The sequence below is a fragment of the Equus caballus genome, chromosome 20 (assembly GCF_041296265.1).
Source record: "Equus caballus isolate H_3958 breed thoroughbred chromosome 20, TB-T2T, whole genome shotgun sequence".
Taxonomy (NCBI): Eukaryota; Metazoa; Chordata; class Mammalia; order Perissodactyla; family Equidae; genus Equus; species Equus caballus.
The window spans coordinates 12,966,763-12,984,167 of NC_091703.1; the positions used below are offsets into that span (position 1 = coordinate 12,966,763).

The 17,405-nt window shown below is 45.4% G+C and overlaps 1 long non-coding RNA gene across 4 annotated transcripts in view; it reads left to right on the forward strand.

The window, feature by feature from the left end:
- LOC138919353 (uncharacterized) overlaps positions 1-17,405 on the forward strand; it is a 46,018-nt gene that overhangs the window by 13,449 nt on the left and 15,164 nt on the right. For 3 of the 4 annotated variants that reach the window (XR_011429501.1, XR_011429504.1, XR_011429502.1), the window contains one exon: positions 9,243-9,412. The exons of the other annotated variant lie outside the window; for it this stretch is intronic. This is a non-coding gene — a long non-coding RNA (uncharacterized lncRNA). The remainder of the gene's footprint in view (positions 1-9,242; positions 9,413-17,405) is intronic. 4 annotated transcript variants of the gene reach the window in all.

Genomic DNA, 17,405 nt, shown 5'->3' on the forward strand with positions numbered 1-17,405 from the left:
TTGGTCCTTTGGGTGCAGAAATCCCTGGAAACTAAGGCAGGGTTGTACCTGTTCGTCCACTGCCTGTGTTTCTTCTGGAGCAGTTAACAGGGAGCACTATGACCGCCAGTCCGATATTTATTCCTAGTGTCTATAGATCTTAACTCTAATACCTCAGGGTAAGTGAGCTCTCAGATGAAGCTCCTAGCATGGTGCCTGCTACAGTTAATAATGTACAATTTATAGTTTTCAAAATGTTCTCACATGTTATTTTATCATCAGAGTAACTCAATGAGGAGGGACGCCAAGGACAGTGACCTATTTTACCTAGAGGAAAATTGAAGCTTGGAGAACATAGAACTTCTATACTTGTTCCATTCCTTGCTAATACATTTATGATGGAATCAGAGGGGAACAGGTTATTTTTTTCTCTGGCATCAGTTAGGAATGCATTTGGTGTAAAGTATCAAAAATATTGACTGACGGTGGCTTCAAGAAATAAGGATTTGTTCATCTCACAAAATGGTAGTCTGAGGAGGCCAGGCCAGGCCTGATGAGTGGCCCACCCGTGCCCCAGGGACCGGGACCTTCTGTCTTTCTACTGTGTCAAGCTAGGCACAGAGGGCCCTTCTCCACACTTGCCCTTCCTTGTTTGCCAGTATGGCAGCTACACCTCCAGGCATTACAGTCGAGAGATGGGAAGGGAGAAGAAGAGAAGGTGAGGTGGCCGCAGAGTGAAGAGCCTCTTAGCACGGCTCTGCCTTGTGGTTTTAGAAGGCGCCTCCTCTCCAATGGCTTCTGCCTGCATGTCACCATCCACGATGGTGTCACGTGGCAGATGGCTTCCCTAATGAGGAAAGTTGGGGAGGGAGGGATAGATTTTGCTAAATATTTAGCCACGCTGCCTTAGCCCTATTCCAAGGATCGCTGAATGTATAAGAGTAAGTGCCTCATGGCCTGGAATATCGGGGGGGCCTCATGGTGGGGATCTGGGGTGAAAACTCAGCGGGGCCAGCATTTCCAGGGCTCTTTGTTTCTGAACTCTGCTTTAGACTGGTACTTGATGAATTCATTCATTTTTCATTTCACTTGTTAAGTCTTAGAGAGAACTGGTTATTATATTGTTAATTAGCATTAGTAATAGTCACAGTAACAGCAATAACCAGGATGATAAATGGTTATCAATGTCTCTCTGACATTGGACTCTTTTTCCTGATCTTTGTCAACATTGTCTGTTAGATGGAAAGAGAGGCAATAGATATGTTGTTGCCATCAATGTGAGATGTTTGAACCTCTGAACTTTTTAATCTCAAAAAAAAAAAAGATAGAAAAAAGTATTAAGGGCAAATATTTTTGATATGTTGTTTAAAAATTAATATCTTCTGTCCTTGGCTCATTGGAATAACAACAACAAAAAGCAACATGAAGCTATTTTGTTTCCACCCAGTACCGTAATTTGCTTTGCTGTGAAAATTTCAGAGGCCAAACGGCGAAAAAACTTTGTGCCCCACAAATAACATCGCCTCTTTCTGGAGACCCATAGGGACAGGCAGAGGAAGCCCTGTTTGGGCACGTGTACCTCTCTCTGTCAGTGACAACCTGCCATTCTGCCTTTGCGGTTCAAGGATGATTACGTTATGGGAGGTGGGGTGGATTCCAACTCTTTCCTTCGGAGAAAGACCATTTCTTGGCCTCTGAGTGAAGGTGGGTTTGCCAGAAAGTCCATGAAACTTAAGCTTTAGGGCCCCTCACTTGCAGGAGCCCTCTTTCTGCGAAGGCTCCTACCAGTGTGTTTGTAAGTCATATGTTTTTGACAATTTGTAGAAGGAACCTTTGCAAATTCCTTTTCTTAAAGAGGGTTCCCCAAATTGTCTAAACTTCAGAGTCCGCAAAACCTGGATCTGCCCTTGCCTCTGGGATGACATCGTTGACAAACATTTCCTGAGATTCAGCAAACATTTGCCTTTTCTCTGCCTTACGTCAGCCCCCACCCCCAGCACATGGCATTGCTCTGAATGGGCCTGAACCTCGTTGGCCAGGCAGGATAGGCAGTCAGTTAGCCAGGATTGAAATGGGGTGCTTTCCAGCTAGAGGAGCATGCACAGACAGCTGCTCAATGGAGAGTGTTGATGGAGGAAAGCCAGGTGGAGGAAATCTTTACCACTAAATTATCGGAAACCAGGCCAAATATATATCTTTCAATGTGAGTGAAGTGTCTTTGGGGAAACTTCTTTGAAACCTCAGGCTAGAGATGGATTATCCTTCTAGTCCACGTTTCCCCTCATCCTGTTGGTTTTGTAAGACCTGGTACATTATGTTGATAGTATCTGCTTGCATGTTTCATCTCCTATGCTAGCCGGTGAGCTCTTTGAGGGCATTTATCTTTTATCGTCTCTATACCCAGGACCATGGCTCAGCAGAGTGGCTGGTAAATAGTAGATCCTGAAACTATTCGCTAAACTCTTCTCTCTCTCTCTGTGTGTCCATCTGTCTCTGTCTCTCTCTCTCTCTCTCTTTCACACACACACGTTCTCTCTCCTTCTCTCTCTCTCTTCCTCTCTTTCTCCACCTCTCCTCCTTTTCCTCAAACCAGTGGTTTATACAAAAGGATGCTGACACACTCTGGCATCTCTCTGGTGAGGCTGTTATAATGAGGACCTTCTTGCACACAGTCCTTCAGTCCCTCACAGAGTGTGGGGCGGCACCAGCCTTTTGAGTAGTTGCTCCAAGTAACTATTGCCAATGTGTGATTTTTCAGGGGAGTCAGGCAAGGATTCCTGACCTCAATTATTATCTCCCCATCAGAGCTGTCTCCATTTGGGTATGAGAGTTTTCCAGATTTGAGTCCTGCCTTTCAAATATAAATGTTCTACCTTAGTTATCAATTAATGCCTTAGCAGGGTATTTAAAGGAACAAGACAATGGACACCAAGAAGACTGGGGACAGAGAGGAGGGGGGGCAGCAGCAAAGACACATGCTTGCTCCGTGAGTGTCCAGGATCAGTCCTGAGGGGCTTCTCAGCTTTGGGAGTCCCAGGTTCACACCCTTAAAGCCTCCAGACCTGGCAGAAGCAGCCTTCAGTGCTGCCTGCCCAAGATCGGGCCTGGGCAGGGAAAAGCCAGTGGAGGTCAACACCTGTGTGCACCATGTTTGGCTTTTCTGGTGGGCCCAGCTGGAGATGACAGCTTTGTGGCCATTGGACATCCACAGCACCCTGGGGCTCTTTGAGAAAGCCCAACTCAGGAACACAGGGGAGTGGAGTGGGGCTGCTCTCACTTGCCCGATGAGAGTCTCAGTAACTCAGCAGGTATTTGTTGAGTATTATATGTGAGGCATATACCAGGTCCTAGTGAATCGGACTGTAAATATCACTTTCTTTGGGTCTTGCAGCTTCCTAGATCACAGGATGCCTCAGAGTCAGCCTGAGGGAGGCCAGACACAGATAAGCCAGCATTGGGAAATGGGAAGCTGGAGGTCAGAAGGGGCTAAAGTTTAAGCAGAGGATGTCTATAGGCGGCCACTCAGCTCCTACACAGTCCACACAATTACCTTGCAACCAAGCGCTGGCTGTGACCGGCTTCAGGCATCAGATTGACCTGAAGTTTATTTGATCACAACTCTATACTCTGCGCCTGCACAGTCTTATTTTCTGCTCACATGGCATTGTTGTCTTTCAACTATCACAACACAGAGAAAAACGATTCCCAGGGAACTCTGAAAAATAACCTATATGCATCAGTTACATCATAACGCCATATATTATGGATTTGCTGCACTGTTTGGGGTGCCGCCTACATAGCTTATTTTTATTTCTGTAAAATTAGAATAAACTCTATTCCACAGCATTTTCATGAGGATTAGATGGGATAATTGACTTTAAGCACTAGGTTCAGCATATTGTAAGCCCTTAATAGAATGTAGTCAGTAATACAGTTAATAATTTTATTTGATCTGATTAGTAATAAAGATGGTAATATGCCCAAGGGAGGGCACAGTGAAGGAGAGGACACTCGGGGAATTTCTGAACTGATGTAAGAGTTTCTTGATGGGGCCAGATATGACCTGCTTGCCCATTTCAGGGATTTCCAGGAGCATGAATATCAGCCAGCTACTGAATGACAAGCTGGCAGGCCATTGTTTTCTCTTAACGTGTGTGCGAATGGCAGGGGAAAGCAGTTCTTTCTCATGTTCCCGGAAAACTGAAATATTGCAGCAGAGTTTGATTATCTGAACAAAACTCACCCTCTTATCCATTCCCAACACTCTTGACCCCACCCCAGGGAGGATAACTTCTGAAATCCCTTTTCTTTTAGAGAAAAAGTTGGAGAGAGCTATTGTCCCCTGCCAGCCCTGGCTGGTAGCCCCCTGCCTGGGGAGCAGTCTATACCAGAGTCCCTGGCAGATGGGGTGCCAAGGAGGGATTCCGTGGGTCTTGGCTAAATCTAAGAATTTCAGGCTCCTCGGGTTCAGGCAGGAGTAAAACAGGCCCCCTCCACTGACAGTGTCTGCTTTGCCTGGAGGGCAGGGCCAGTACAGGGTGACCTGTCTGTCACTGGCTGACACCCTCTTAGAGTCCTGACCCCATGCAAGGGGTGAAAGGAAGGGTCAGGAAGGCCTCCAGCCACCACGAGAGCCTGCCCTAACTTGAGGGCTTTGGCCCGAGTGTGAAACATTTGGCTTTGAACCTGTCTGCCTTTCGCTATTATGATGATTCTGACAGCTCTTTGCCTGTGTCAAACACATGGTAATGAACATTGAGACTGACGATATTTTTACTTAAAACCTAACCCTGTGCCTTCATTAGAAAGGAAGATAAAAATTTGAGAAGAAAGGGGCAGTGAAACCCCCTTTTCCTTTGAATTTCAACGACAGCCCATCTCCGAAGGGTCCTAGCTGGTTGGTCCAGACAACTTGTGAGCATGGCATATTGGGATTATCAACTTGATCACAATGTTGCCTCGTTTCCTTCTTCCTGTAATTATTTTTTCTTGCAACTGGTATCTGTTAATTGCCAACTGTATGCCTGGTACTGTGTTAGGCGCCAGGGGATGCCAGGCGCTGTGGCTGTCCTCAGAGAGCTCACGGTCTGCATTCAGTTGTCACCATTACACTTGGCATCTTGTGTGTCCTGATCCCCCAGTGACCCTCCCAATACCTTGTCTCTCCCCTTTCTTTTAAGTATGAATTCTGAGGAAGACTATTCAAAAATTGACTGATTTTCCCATGTGGTTGATAAACTGGTGATAAGTAAACTTTCAAAAGAAGAGCTCCAAAAATCATTCGAGCCACGACAATGTGGTTTGAATGAGTGCACAGCCTTCGGTGGTGTCAACAGTGGAGGACCGCATTGATTTGGAGACAGGAGTTCTGGTGCGTTTGGAAATAAACCAAATGAAAGCTGAGCCTCACTACCTCGTCAGCCCCGCCTTGCACAGGACAGACTCCATTCCCGTGTGCCCTGAGGGCCTCTTTGGTTGGACTGGAGACTTCTTTCGTGGGGTAATATTTCAGTCTGAAGCACACTGATCATTAACCAGTGCTAAGAAATCTTTTGTAATCATATTTTAATATCAAGACTGGGTTTACACTTAATGTATTTAACAGATGTCTTTGCTGTATTCTTTTTTCGTTGATAAGTGATAGATTGAGAACAAAAGTCTATCAATCATCTTTGTATCCATTCAGTACAGGGCGTGGCAGTGAGGTGAAAACAAACATTTGCTGAGTGAATGAATGAAGCATACATGAAGGAGAGGATGGGCCTGTTTAACTCATTTTTCATAGATACTTTGAAAATAACATATTTATTTTTGTTATTAAATATCCAAATTGAATTGGTCATTTAAATGAACTCAAGAAAAATGTAGGAGAGATAAACAAAGAGAAGAAAATAAACGCCCCGTAAAGCATCCTTCCTTGCTGTTTTCCGGGTTTCTCTGTGATGTCTGCGTGCGTGTGTGTTTGTGCCCAGGCCTGGGTGTCTATGTGCACATTTTTCTTGTGTCTCAGGCTGAGTTTAAGAAGAATTGGCTGAACTGGGGGAGAGAGGTTTGCAGCTTCCTGTTGCACAAGGAACAGAATAGGTGTGGACCGAGAACTTGCCCCAAGGAGGACAGGCCTGGGCATGCATCTGACCCACTGTAGGAGCAGGAGATGGGCTGAGGGGGTGCTACTGGGCCTGGGTCCACCCAGCTTGGGATTGCTTCTCACTCTTTTCCTCACTCTTAAACTCCTTAGACCCACTGGAGCAGGGTAGAACTAGCATCCGAGACTCAGCCATGAGCCAGAGGAAGGACATCCCCAGGGGTGCCAGAACTACTTGGAGTCCTTCAGAGGGCTGGGAGTCCCGTATTAGCAAAGGCGGTGCAAGACCAGATGTTAGTAACTATGGTTAATATGATTCCATTTCTTCCCAGAGGCTGGAGGCGGTTTAGGGAAACATGGGCATTTTGTGTGCATATGTGTGTGTGTGCGTGTCTGCTTTTAACGAAATGAGCTCATGTTGTATTTACTACTTTGAAACATACTGTATTTATTACTTTAAACAACATACTGGGAACATCTTCCCATGTCATTCTTTCTTCTGTGTTGCATGTACTCCAGTGTTGTCTGAGGAGTGGATGGCAGCCTTTGCTGAGGAAAAAGTTAAGAACACCTCTTTCTGGGTCTGGGCTGCACCGGGCAGTCACCCCGCCGTGAGGCAGGGTAGGGGGGTCTTGGTGCTGAGCTCCCGGTCTCCCTGGACTCCATCCCCTCCAGTGTCCTCGTCGAGACCATTTGCTCCCAGCAGACAAACTGCTTTATTCCTTCCCTTCCCCTATCTTTGGTGTCATGGAGTCATGCTTTCTAAATTCTTCTTTCTAAATTTACAGACCTCAACTAACCTTTCTATTCTGCAGAGAAATCTTACAGGACCTCCTTGCTTCCATCTCTTCCTTACCCAGTGAGGAAGCTACTTACTGTGTCTACTAAGCCTGCACGACAAAACCCTCCCCTCTCCTCCCCTAGACACTCTCTTCCCACTTACCTGCCTCCTCCATCTTTCCTGCTCGGCCCTGTGGGGGCCCCAGTTTCAGCTCCTGGAGGTTGAGTCGTGAATCCTGTCGCTTTCCTTCTGCCAGCCGAGGCAGAGAGCAGTTCCGGACTGGGGAGGCTGTGGGGGATCAGGGCCCCGTGGCACTGCACAGGGGACGGCGCTCATATGTCCCAGGAATTTAGATCGCAAATGAGGGAGTGAGAGATCATGTTCAAAAACACACGTGTGAAACGTGGTAGGCTTAGGCACGTGGGAGAGAGGCTTCCGCGGGAGGAGAATATGGCGCTGGCTGCCGTACTGGTGAATCCCCCGCCCTCCGCCAGGAGACTCCTCATCTCCTTTTGCCCTGGACGCGGGGCCTTGGAGTCCCTGAGTATCCTGGCAGAGAGAGCCGAGGAGCGGCCAGCGGGAAGATGTGGCTGCATTTACAAAAAAGGCCGCGCTGGCTAGATGCCTTTAATGGTAAGACATGAACTGGAGTTTCCAGAAAAATCCGACCGTGCTGCTACCACATATTACTTGGAAAGGAACAAGTTCAGGTTACCCCCTAAGCCAACAAAGGACAGTCTCAGTTTTAACCCTGCCCCAAGCTTTGATAGTTTGATGTCCTCCAAGATCCCACAGTGGCAGCCTTGGGTAAGTTGCTTCACCTCATTAGGTGTTAGCTTCCTCATCTGTGCTTGCAATAAGACCCGTTTCTTTGAGGCTCTTTGAGTCCCTTTTCTACTGTAAAGTTCTTTTCTCCCCTCTACACGCACCCCTCCCCCCCCCCCCCACTCCCGCCGCCCTTCTCATCATCTAAGCCTCATTATTATGCAGCTGTCCCAGATGCCCTCAACTGACTGTCTGACATTCTTCCCTGGAACCTCAGTCGAAGGGAGAGTTGCCAAAAGCTTGGAGGTCTGCCGCCCCCACAAAGAACACAAAGAATGAAAATAGTGTGTTGTTTGAAAAGAAAGTGAGGAGGAGGAGAGTAATTAAAGCTGATTATGGAAATAACAAGTTAGAAAGATACCCTAAAAAAAGAAAAAGCCAGGCTTGCTGGGTGAGGAGGTCATTCTGGTTGGAAGCCCAGTTTCCCTAGAGAGGTTTGGGGGTTTCTTTCGAGGGTCAGAGAGCAGCCAAGAGTTTGTCACTTTAAGCCACAGTGGTATCACCGACAGTTTGAAGAACTGGAGACCAGGGTGGAACAATATTTAGAAGGCAAGCTGGGCAAACCCCATGGCGGCAGCCTCATTCCTCCTAAACCAGGCCACTTCTAGAATTCTCTTTTCCCCAAATATAAGGGAAGAAAGCTGGTTTTAATTTGTTATCAGTGAATTAAAAATATGTTAAATACAACTTGCTAGAGCACGTTGAGCATTGGAAAGCTGTTCACTGATGTCTTACTGCTGCAGAGGATCCAAAGGATATTTTAGGATGGAAGGATTTTAGCAATTACCTAGTCCTACTTGTGGAAACTTTTCTTAAAACAAAAGAAGATAAGGACAGTCACAGGAACACAGATAAAGCAGCTCTGCTGGGCTCCAGCACACATTTCCCCCACAGCGGGTCCCAGGGCTTCTCTCGGAAAGCCCTTGGCCTCGGGAATTCCCACTTGCAAAACCACTAGTGTAGTCCAACCCTCTCATTCATTCGAAAAGCGTTTATTGAGTACCCACAAGAAAAAATAAATATGGAAAGGCAGCCATCCTTGTTGATGTCTGCTTTAACTGTGCATCCATAGTTGGCAGTTGCTTCACATGGTGGTGGCTTCCCATGGATGAAGGTGGGGAGCAAATGGTTTGTACCATCCACCTTCCTTTGCTAAAACTGGCTGATTTCTTTCTGTCTTCTTTTTTGGTGAGGAAGATGGTCCCTGAGCTGACATCCATTGCCCATCTTCCTCTTTTTGTTGAGGAAGATTAGCCATGAGCTAACTTCTGTGCCCATCTTCCTCTATTTTGTATGTGGGATGCCACTACAGCATGGCTTGATGCGGAGTGTTTTGCTCTGTGCCTGGGATCCAAACCTGTGAACCCCGGGCCACTGAAGCAGAACACATGAACTCAACCACTACGTCAGTGCGCCGGCCCCCTGGCTGATTGTTTTGCCTGTTACCTTCAGAGGGATGTTGAACCTCAACCCTCCCTCATGCCCATTCTCACAAAGGTTCCTTTGTCCCTGCTGCCATCCCGTTTCTAATTGTGGGATGATCTGTCTGGGTATTTTCTCATCTGTTCATAGCTGGCTTGCCTTGTTGGAAACCGCGAATCGACAGTTAACATTCAAGGCGAGGGTGATCCTGATGTGTGATGCAGAACCGTGAAAATGTCTGTTCACCTTTCATCCCCCGTACCAAGTTGCTTCTGATGAACAAGGAAATTGATTTTTTATTTTGAAAACTGATTTCAAAGGTGAGTCAAACTGCCAGCTTTACCCTCAGAATGAGCGAGATTGGAGGTTGTTTCTGAGAAGGACACTTGAGTTCTCCACACTTGAATCTTGGAAGGAGTTCTGGTCCTATAAGGTTAGGCCCACAGACTCCCAGGCAGGAGGCCCGAGGGAAATGGAGAGTGGAGTGTTTTCAGCCCTCTGAAATGGGGCTTGGCAGCGGTTCCAGAAGAGTCACAGAGTGTGCTGTGTTCACTGGGCCTCGAAGGAGACAGATGACCCCAATAGGGATAATTTAGGAGATCAAGCACACAACAATGATCTGGGTCATTCCTGGCCTGTGTCTGTGAATCTTCCTTTCTATTCTCCGTCCCCAAGTCAGGACTTTCAAAATTCGACTCAGTTCGTAAACTCCAGCCACATGGGATCTCCTCTCTACTGAGCACCCCACGTTCTTTCTCTCCTCTGTTGTTACCCACGCTCTTCCCCTTGCTCATTGTGCCCTTCCTGCTTCCTTAGTGAGCCCCTCCTCATCCTTCTAGACTGAGCACAAATGTTTTTCCAAGCAGACTTAGTCATTCCTTTATCTGTGTTTCCACATATGGTGTACATACTCCTTCATACCAAATGTTTTTATTGTAATTATCTTTTTCTATGCCATCTCACTCACCAGACAGGAGTGCCATAAGTCAAGGCCAGTGTGCTATGATGCTGTATCCACAGTGCCTAGACTGTAGGAGATACTCACCAAAACACGTATTTGTGGAATAAATGAATAGTCATCTCTGGTAGGAATCCAAAAGAGATACAGTCAGGAATTTCTATGTTTAAAAGAAACAACAGCTGTGGAATCATGTTTGACCTTTACAGAACTTTGCTTCTGTAGCAGAATTTAGAGATTACTGGTTTATCACGGACAAAGCACAAAAGGAGCCCAGGAAACAAGAACAAGAGCATGGTTGTACCAGCCCGTTGGGTCCAGATCTGTGTGTGTATATGTGTGTGTCTATATGTCCACATATACGTGTGTGTATGGATGGTGTGTGTGTGTGTGTGTGTGTGTGTGTGTGCGTGTACGCATGTATGCATTCCTTTTGCTCACTGGGAATGCTTTTCTTTTGAGATACTCTTGTCACATGGTTTCTTCTGGGGCCCATTTCTTATTCCTGGTACTGGAAGCTTCGTTTTTCCTCTTCGCTATGCCTTATTTTTCCCCATATGGAATGTTTCTCTAAACCTTTATAAACTGAATCATTGGCAGTAAATTTTTTTCTAACTCCTTTGAACTCTTAGTTGGTAGAAAGAATTCTAAATTCTGACAGCAAATTTTTTTAAAAAAATATTAAATCTTAAACAAAATACAGCCTTTCCTCCTACACACAACCATATGCTTAATGGGAAGAAATGAAAAGGTATATATATATTTTTTTTTGAGGAAGACCAGCCCTGAGCTAACATCTGTGCCCACCTTCCTCTATTTTATACGTGGGACACCTGACATAGCATGGCTTGATAAGTAGTGCTTAGGTCCATGCCCAGGATCCAAACTGGCGAACCCCAGGCTGCCAAAGCAGAACGTGTGAACTTAAATGCTATGCCACCAGGCTGGCCCTGAAAAGCTATGTTTTTGTTCACAGAAAACAACAAGCAAAATGAAGATGCAGCTAGTTGTGTGTGGGTTTTTTTTGTTTGTTTTTGATTGTTTTTCCTTAGAAAAGAGATATATGCAGGAGTGGAAGTTGAGAACTGAACTGTGTGCCGAAAATATTCCTATATGACTGTAACTCTGTAAGAAGATAGGGCTAGGATTGGCCATTTCCTTTGAGTAGTGCCTGAGACTGACATCTTAGATCTCCGTTTAGTACTCGTTCATACAAGTACAGCCTGCGGGTTTGAATAAGACCCCAAAGGAACAGAAAAGTGACAGAGACACAGTATCCAGGGAATAAGGGGAGAGAAAAGGCCAAATAATGTCCAGGCAGCAGGCCACATTTCTGCAGCTAACTACTTTATAGCTCACTCTTTGGCCTTCGTTAGACTCGTGATGTAGTTAAAAGATCAGGGACATTTTCACTGAGTTGCATTTTTCTGTGCAGAGACATTTCAGAGCTGTGCTGGGAAGTCAGGGGATGTAGGAACAGAGTGACAGTTGTAGCTTTGTTAATCAGCTAACAGCCCAGCTTGGGAGAAATCATCAGACAATTGACAGCTCTGTCTCCCTGGCTCCCCATACTCCCACTCCCCCAATTCCAGAACTCAAGGGGCCAGTGGAACCCCGACTCAGTGAACGAATGATTGGTTGAATGCATGTCAAGGGCAGCTGCAACAGGTTGTGGATTTTCTCTACTTCTCCAGAAAGAGGAACCATCCCTTGCCAGTGAAAAACACAAGGAACGAAAGAGCTGAGCCAGGCGTCCTTCTTCCATTTGTTCCATCTATGAAAACATGTGTTCGTATTCATTTCATTTGACATTGAGATGGATCTAATTGAGATGGCTACTGCTGGGTCTGGCCTGGTGAGAGGAATTGGCTTCAACAGTTTTTTAACTCTGGAATGTAAGGCAGTAGAATGAGCTCTGCTGTCATAGAGCCCCGTCAAATCTTTACCCCTCAAGGCTATTTCCAATTACTCAGTGAAAGAGTACAGCAGGAGCAAATGGAAATGCATTTGTTAGCAAAGGGAGATTGATGGCATATTAAACTCTATTTGCAGATTTGTAATGTTCTCCTGAAAATCCTTGTGCTCAGAGTAAAATTATGGTTTCCTTTGCTGTCACCTGTTTTGATAGACTCCTAGAAGGTCATGGCTGGAAGAAAGGTTAGAAATCAAACAAATCCCTCCTTTGCAAATGAGGAAACCAAGGCCTGAACAGGTTAAGCCCAAGGTCACCGAGCTACTTAGTGGGACCTGAGAGAAAATGAAGAGTGTCTTTTCTTTTTAAGGGGGTCCTGGTGGCTCCCTGTTGTGAATGCACATTATAAGTGCTTTTGTGTGGTGACACTAGAACTTTTGGGTAGAAAAGAGATTCTTTGAAATATGAAGCCAATTCTCTCCCTGCCAAGATACTTAAAAAGTAACAGCAATGAGCTAGGACATCTGTCTATCATTGGGAATTTGGGAGGCAAATGTTTTCATAGAACCTAAGTGTTCAAACAAACACAAGTAGCAAATATGGTCTCAGCTCCTGCTGAGCCATTAAAACTTGGACAGAGAAGCAAGGGAAAATGGACACAGAAGGTGGATAGAAAATAAGGACCCAGGATTCTTAAATAAATTGCATGAAAAATGAAATTAATGCAGACTCAGATTTTTTTTAAAAGACATGATTGTGTTAGAAGCCTTTGCACCATCGTCATTAGTTTCTAGGAAAGCATATGAACTTACAAGTTTCTCCTTTGGAATGTAAGTTTGTGGTGAGGAATTGGCAGAGCTGACTGTTTGCTTAGAGGATTGGACAACTGGAGCCAGGAAGAGCCCTGCTCCTCGCCGGCAAGACTGGGGTGGGCTCAGAAATGTCAGGGGGAGCAAGCTGGATCTGGAGCCTGTCAAATAGACTCAAGCCAGGACCTGATTAGGCAAGCAGGGTCCTGGGCAAGGACAGGTCACGGACGGGGGAAATGCAGTGTTGGAGCAAGAATGGCAAGGGTCAGGCTGTTAGTCTGAAGTAAGGCAAGATAATGGGGTGGCGCAAGAGCTGTAACAGGGGTTCCAGCCTAGATTTGCTCATGGCACGCATTTTTTGGGAGCGAATGGGAAAGGGCCAGGTGGAGACAGGTGAATGGGGCTCTTGGCTTTGAGTCTTTAAGTGCTTTTCAAGTAAGAGGTGGGGGAAGGGGAGGGTCTTCCATCCCAGAGGGACCCCTTGGTGACATTCCTACACCTTCCTAGAACATGTGCTATGAGCTCAGGGTGGCCAGAAGGGCTTGGCCCAGGGCTAATGGAAATGAAAGCCCTTGGGATAACCAGTGTCACTCACTTGGGTATTGACACTAGAGTTATTGAAATAGACCCTATTCTCCCCCTCTTTTTAGGCAAAAGCTGTGCTCTTTAGAGAAAGAGGGGCAGAGTTCTTGACTATCCCTTTTGAAATACTCCTACCTGGATATGGAAGGATTTTCTCATCTCCCCTAAACATTTTAAGCAAGTGGCAAATTTAGTCTTTTGTCTTATGAGGAATTTGCAGTCGCCTGCATGATTGACTTGAAGATCTACCTAAAAAAATAGCTTTTCCCCGACAGGTCTAATAGGTATTGGAATTCCAGTACCAGAGATTCACGCTTTAGCATCGACTGTAGCCCTAACAGTGCAGCTTGCTTTTAAAATGCAAAATACTGCTGGGGATAAACACCATTAAGTCACTACGGCTTCAGTGTGAATTAATTCAGCAGTTCAGGGACTCAGGGCCCTGTGACAGCTCTCGGTGAGGATGGGTGGGAAAGGAAAACTGAGGGGTTAAAGGCAAGGGGCGACATTTTGAGAGGGGAGCAGTCACCCAAGGCAAGGTTTGCTCATTTCCCATCATTGCAGAGGGCAGTCCAGGGAAATGCTGTTGCTTGTCTGGTCCTGATAAAATACAGAAGAGGGTGAGCAGGCTCCGTGCCAGGTAACATCTTGTGTGTCCAGGGAAAGGCATAGAGAATGCAAGCCTGTGCTCACTGCAGGTTGTAATTTCGTTGACAGAATCACTGTGCATTTACAAAGTAATCCACAATTCCAGCGTGCTTCCATAATGGATGTTTCACTTCCTCCTCAGAGTTCTGTGATGAGGTAGGGTGGAGTAATGGGACAGCGGATTTTACGGAAGATGAAACTCAGTGGCTCAGGGAGGTTAGCTGGTTTTCCCGAAGTCCTATTGTCAGAGGTGGTCTATGGACCATCTCTGGATTCCTGGGAGATTGATGGATAAAACTGCTGTGGGTGGTGGTGGTTGCAGTGAGGGGGTGTGTAAACTCTCTGAAGTGGTATTTAAAATTTAGGACTGGCCTGGTGGCACAGTGATTAAGTTCACGTGCTCTGCTTTGGCAGCCCAGGGTTCGTGGGTTTGGATCCTGGGTACAGACCTAGCACTGCCCATCAAGCCACTCTGTGGTGGCATCCCATGTAAAATAGAGGAAGATTGGCACAGATGTTAGCTCAGGGCCAATCTTCCCCACAAAAAAAACAAAAACAAAAACAATTTATTTCTCCCATGTGCATATGTGCATTTTTATTGAAGAGATTTTCAGTATATACTCAAAGTGGTCCTTGAACCCCAAAAGTTTGACATCCAGACTTTTCAGTGTATATCTGGAGTGGTATGGAAAAAAAATTTGCCAAGTATAATCTTTTTCGGAAGAGATTGGGTCCCACAAATGAAGTGAGGAGTCGAGGCGGGAAGTCGCAGTCCCTCCACTCCCAACATTGCGTCAGGGATCCTTCCTCGGGTGGCAGGCAGTGTGACTGGGTGGACATTCCCCTTCCATCTTCATTAGCTGTTTAGAAGACCCTCCAAATACTCACAGGTTCAGTGAGCCTGGTACAGAATCACCATTTTGTCACATGTGAGCCTAACTTTACAAAAACCACATTAAAAAAAAAATTATTTAAAAGGTAAATATGGTGATTGGGGCAGTTCTTTATAGAATGATGCAAAGCATTTTTTCCAAGATGTTCAAGTTAAAAATGTTAACTTACCAGCTTGTCATGATGCCTGTAAGTTACTTAAAAATACTTGAGTATAAATAGCGTGATGCTCTGTGTGTGTTACTTTAGCTTAGGTCAACTCCAGGTGCTAATCAAGAATGCCTAGTTAGGAGGCCGCCGGCCAGGATTATAGCAGAAAGGCCGGTTACGTCTTTTACAAAACCTCCGTGTTCAACTACCATTGCTCTGCTAATTCTTACGTTAGGTGTCAACGATGGGTTTTTATTGATGAAACTACTGTCTTGTTAATTAGTTCTCATTGGTGAGACTAAAGGAATTCAAGACATGTGGATGAGAGCTTAGAGGTGCTGCCTTTCCTTGAAAGAACAGGACCTAAGAATCCACTCAACCATGGATTTGTTCCCCTTGCGGATATTTTTCACCTTGAGCCCCACTTGGTCCTATGTTCAGTTATTGGTTTAAGAGATGAGATAATGTTGATTTCAATGTTTTGAATCTTGCCCAGGAGTCTTGTTGTGTCTGCTGTGAGCAAATGTTTTATAGGACACATTTGGAGTACCGAAAGGAACAGAGAACCAGACTTGATCAAGTTTAGAGAACCAGTTGATGAACTGTTCTGAGCCTGCTTTGTTAATGAATGTTTATCAAATAGATGTCTCTATGGGTGTGAGAATTTAGCCTGAGCCTTGCTTTCGTTGCTAACAAGGTTGCAGAGGAAAGCTAATTATTGCCTACTGAAGTGGTTTTGAGGGCTGCTGTAATCTGCCAAACCAAAGCAAACCAAACCAAACTCCCAGAGCTGCCTGTGACCAAACTCAACTAAGCAATTTGCAATAATCCTATTTTTCAGAGGGTTGCTAATTGTCTATGTAATAGACAATTTACCTACGTGGATTCTGAACATTTTTATTACTCCAAAAATAGCGTAAGGAAAAAAAATGACTTCTGTAAAAGAGGATAGAGTGAGATGAGGAAGAAGGAATGAAAAAGCAGACATAAGAAGAGCTCTTAGGGGCGGTCTTCAGAGAATAGATGGAGATCTGCTCTAACGCCCTGGGGAGGGAGAATCAGACAGACGGAGACCTCATCTCCGGACAGAGGCACCGCCCCTCTGCCTCCCCCCTCCCCCAGCCCCCTAGAAAAGTCAGAGAAAGAAAGTGATGACTTCTTTATTTACAGAAATCCTTGAATGTACCTTGAGAAAAATTCTAACTGGATTAAAATACGGCATAACCTAATATTTCTGGAAATTTTCTGCTTCCATTTTCAGAAATCTGTTTGAGAGCCATCAGCGTTTTACTTGTCTCAAGATGTTGATGTGGGCGACATCTTTGTAGATGTTCCCTGAGTTCCATTTTCAGCAAAGTCAACTAAGGAATGTTTATTTCATGTCTGCTGTGACCGTGCTAGGCACCCAGGCGGGCAGCAGAGAAACACTAGACTCCGTTCTGACCTCACCAACCAGTTGAAGATGCTGATTTCACAGGCATTAGGTAACTGGTGACCCAATCTGTGCATTTTATGGTCATGATCACTATTATAATGGAATTTAGATAAAGAGGATATCAGTGTATGTAGACAAGAAGGCTTTAAGGAGAAGATAGGATGTGAGCTGAGGCTGTAGTTTAAAAGCATAAATATTTGTTTTGATGGAGAAAAGAGAATCTTTGGAACCAAGCCAAGGGACTGGGCATGGGAAAGAGGGAAAATAAACAGTTTCTGTGTCAATGCAGACATGTCACCCTTCAACCTGAGGGCTTGGGAAACCAGGGGCCCTCTTTCCCACTCTCTACGGCCAGTTTTGGCTGAATTACACTGTGTCAAGCGGGCATCTGACCAATGATTTATGTGGCAGCTTGGCAGAGAGAGCACTCTGTGCCCACCACTATTAAGTCAAAAAAAGTCAAAACAACAACAAAACTCATGTCCAAAAAATGTAAGGCCATGATCTGATTCACCCACAGGCCAGGATTGGTCTGTAAGTCTATATGCTGCTGGACGGGACCTAACGGGCTCAAAAACCATACAGGAAGGTCACTGAGAAGTGAGAATTAGCATGGGTGGGGCAAGGAGCACCGACGAGTCCCACTCAGACCAGGTAGAAAGAACTTCCCAGGCCCTCAGCGGGGTCCCCCAGAGCCTGGTTCTAAGTGAGTAGATTTAGCTAGTCCACCTCCCGACAGGAAAAGGTTATCAGCTCATAAACAAATCACGCTAATTTGAAACGCTTTGCTTTGATTAAAATCAAACACAATTAACTTATTATTTTAACTATTCAGTGGGATCCATCGTGGAATTTTAAAAACCACGGAAAAGAATAAGATAAATTTCAGGGAGTTCAAAGAACAGTCAGACCACTTTATCAGCACAAT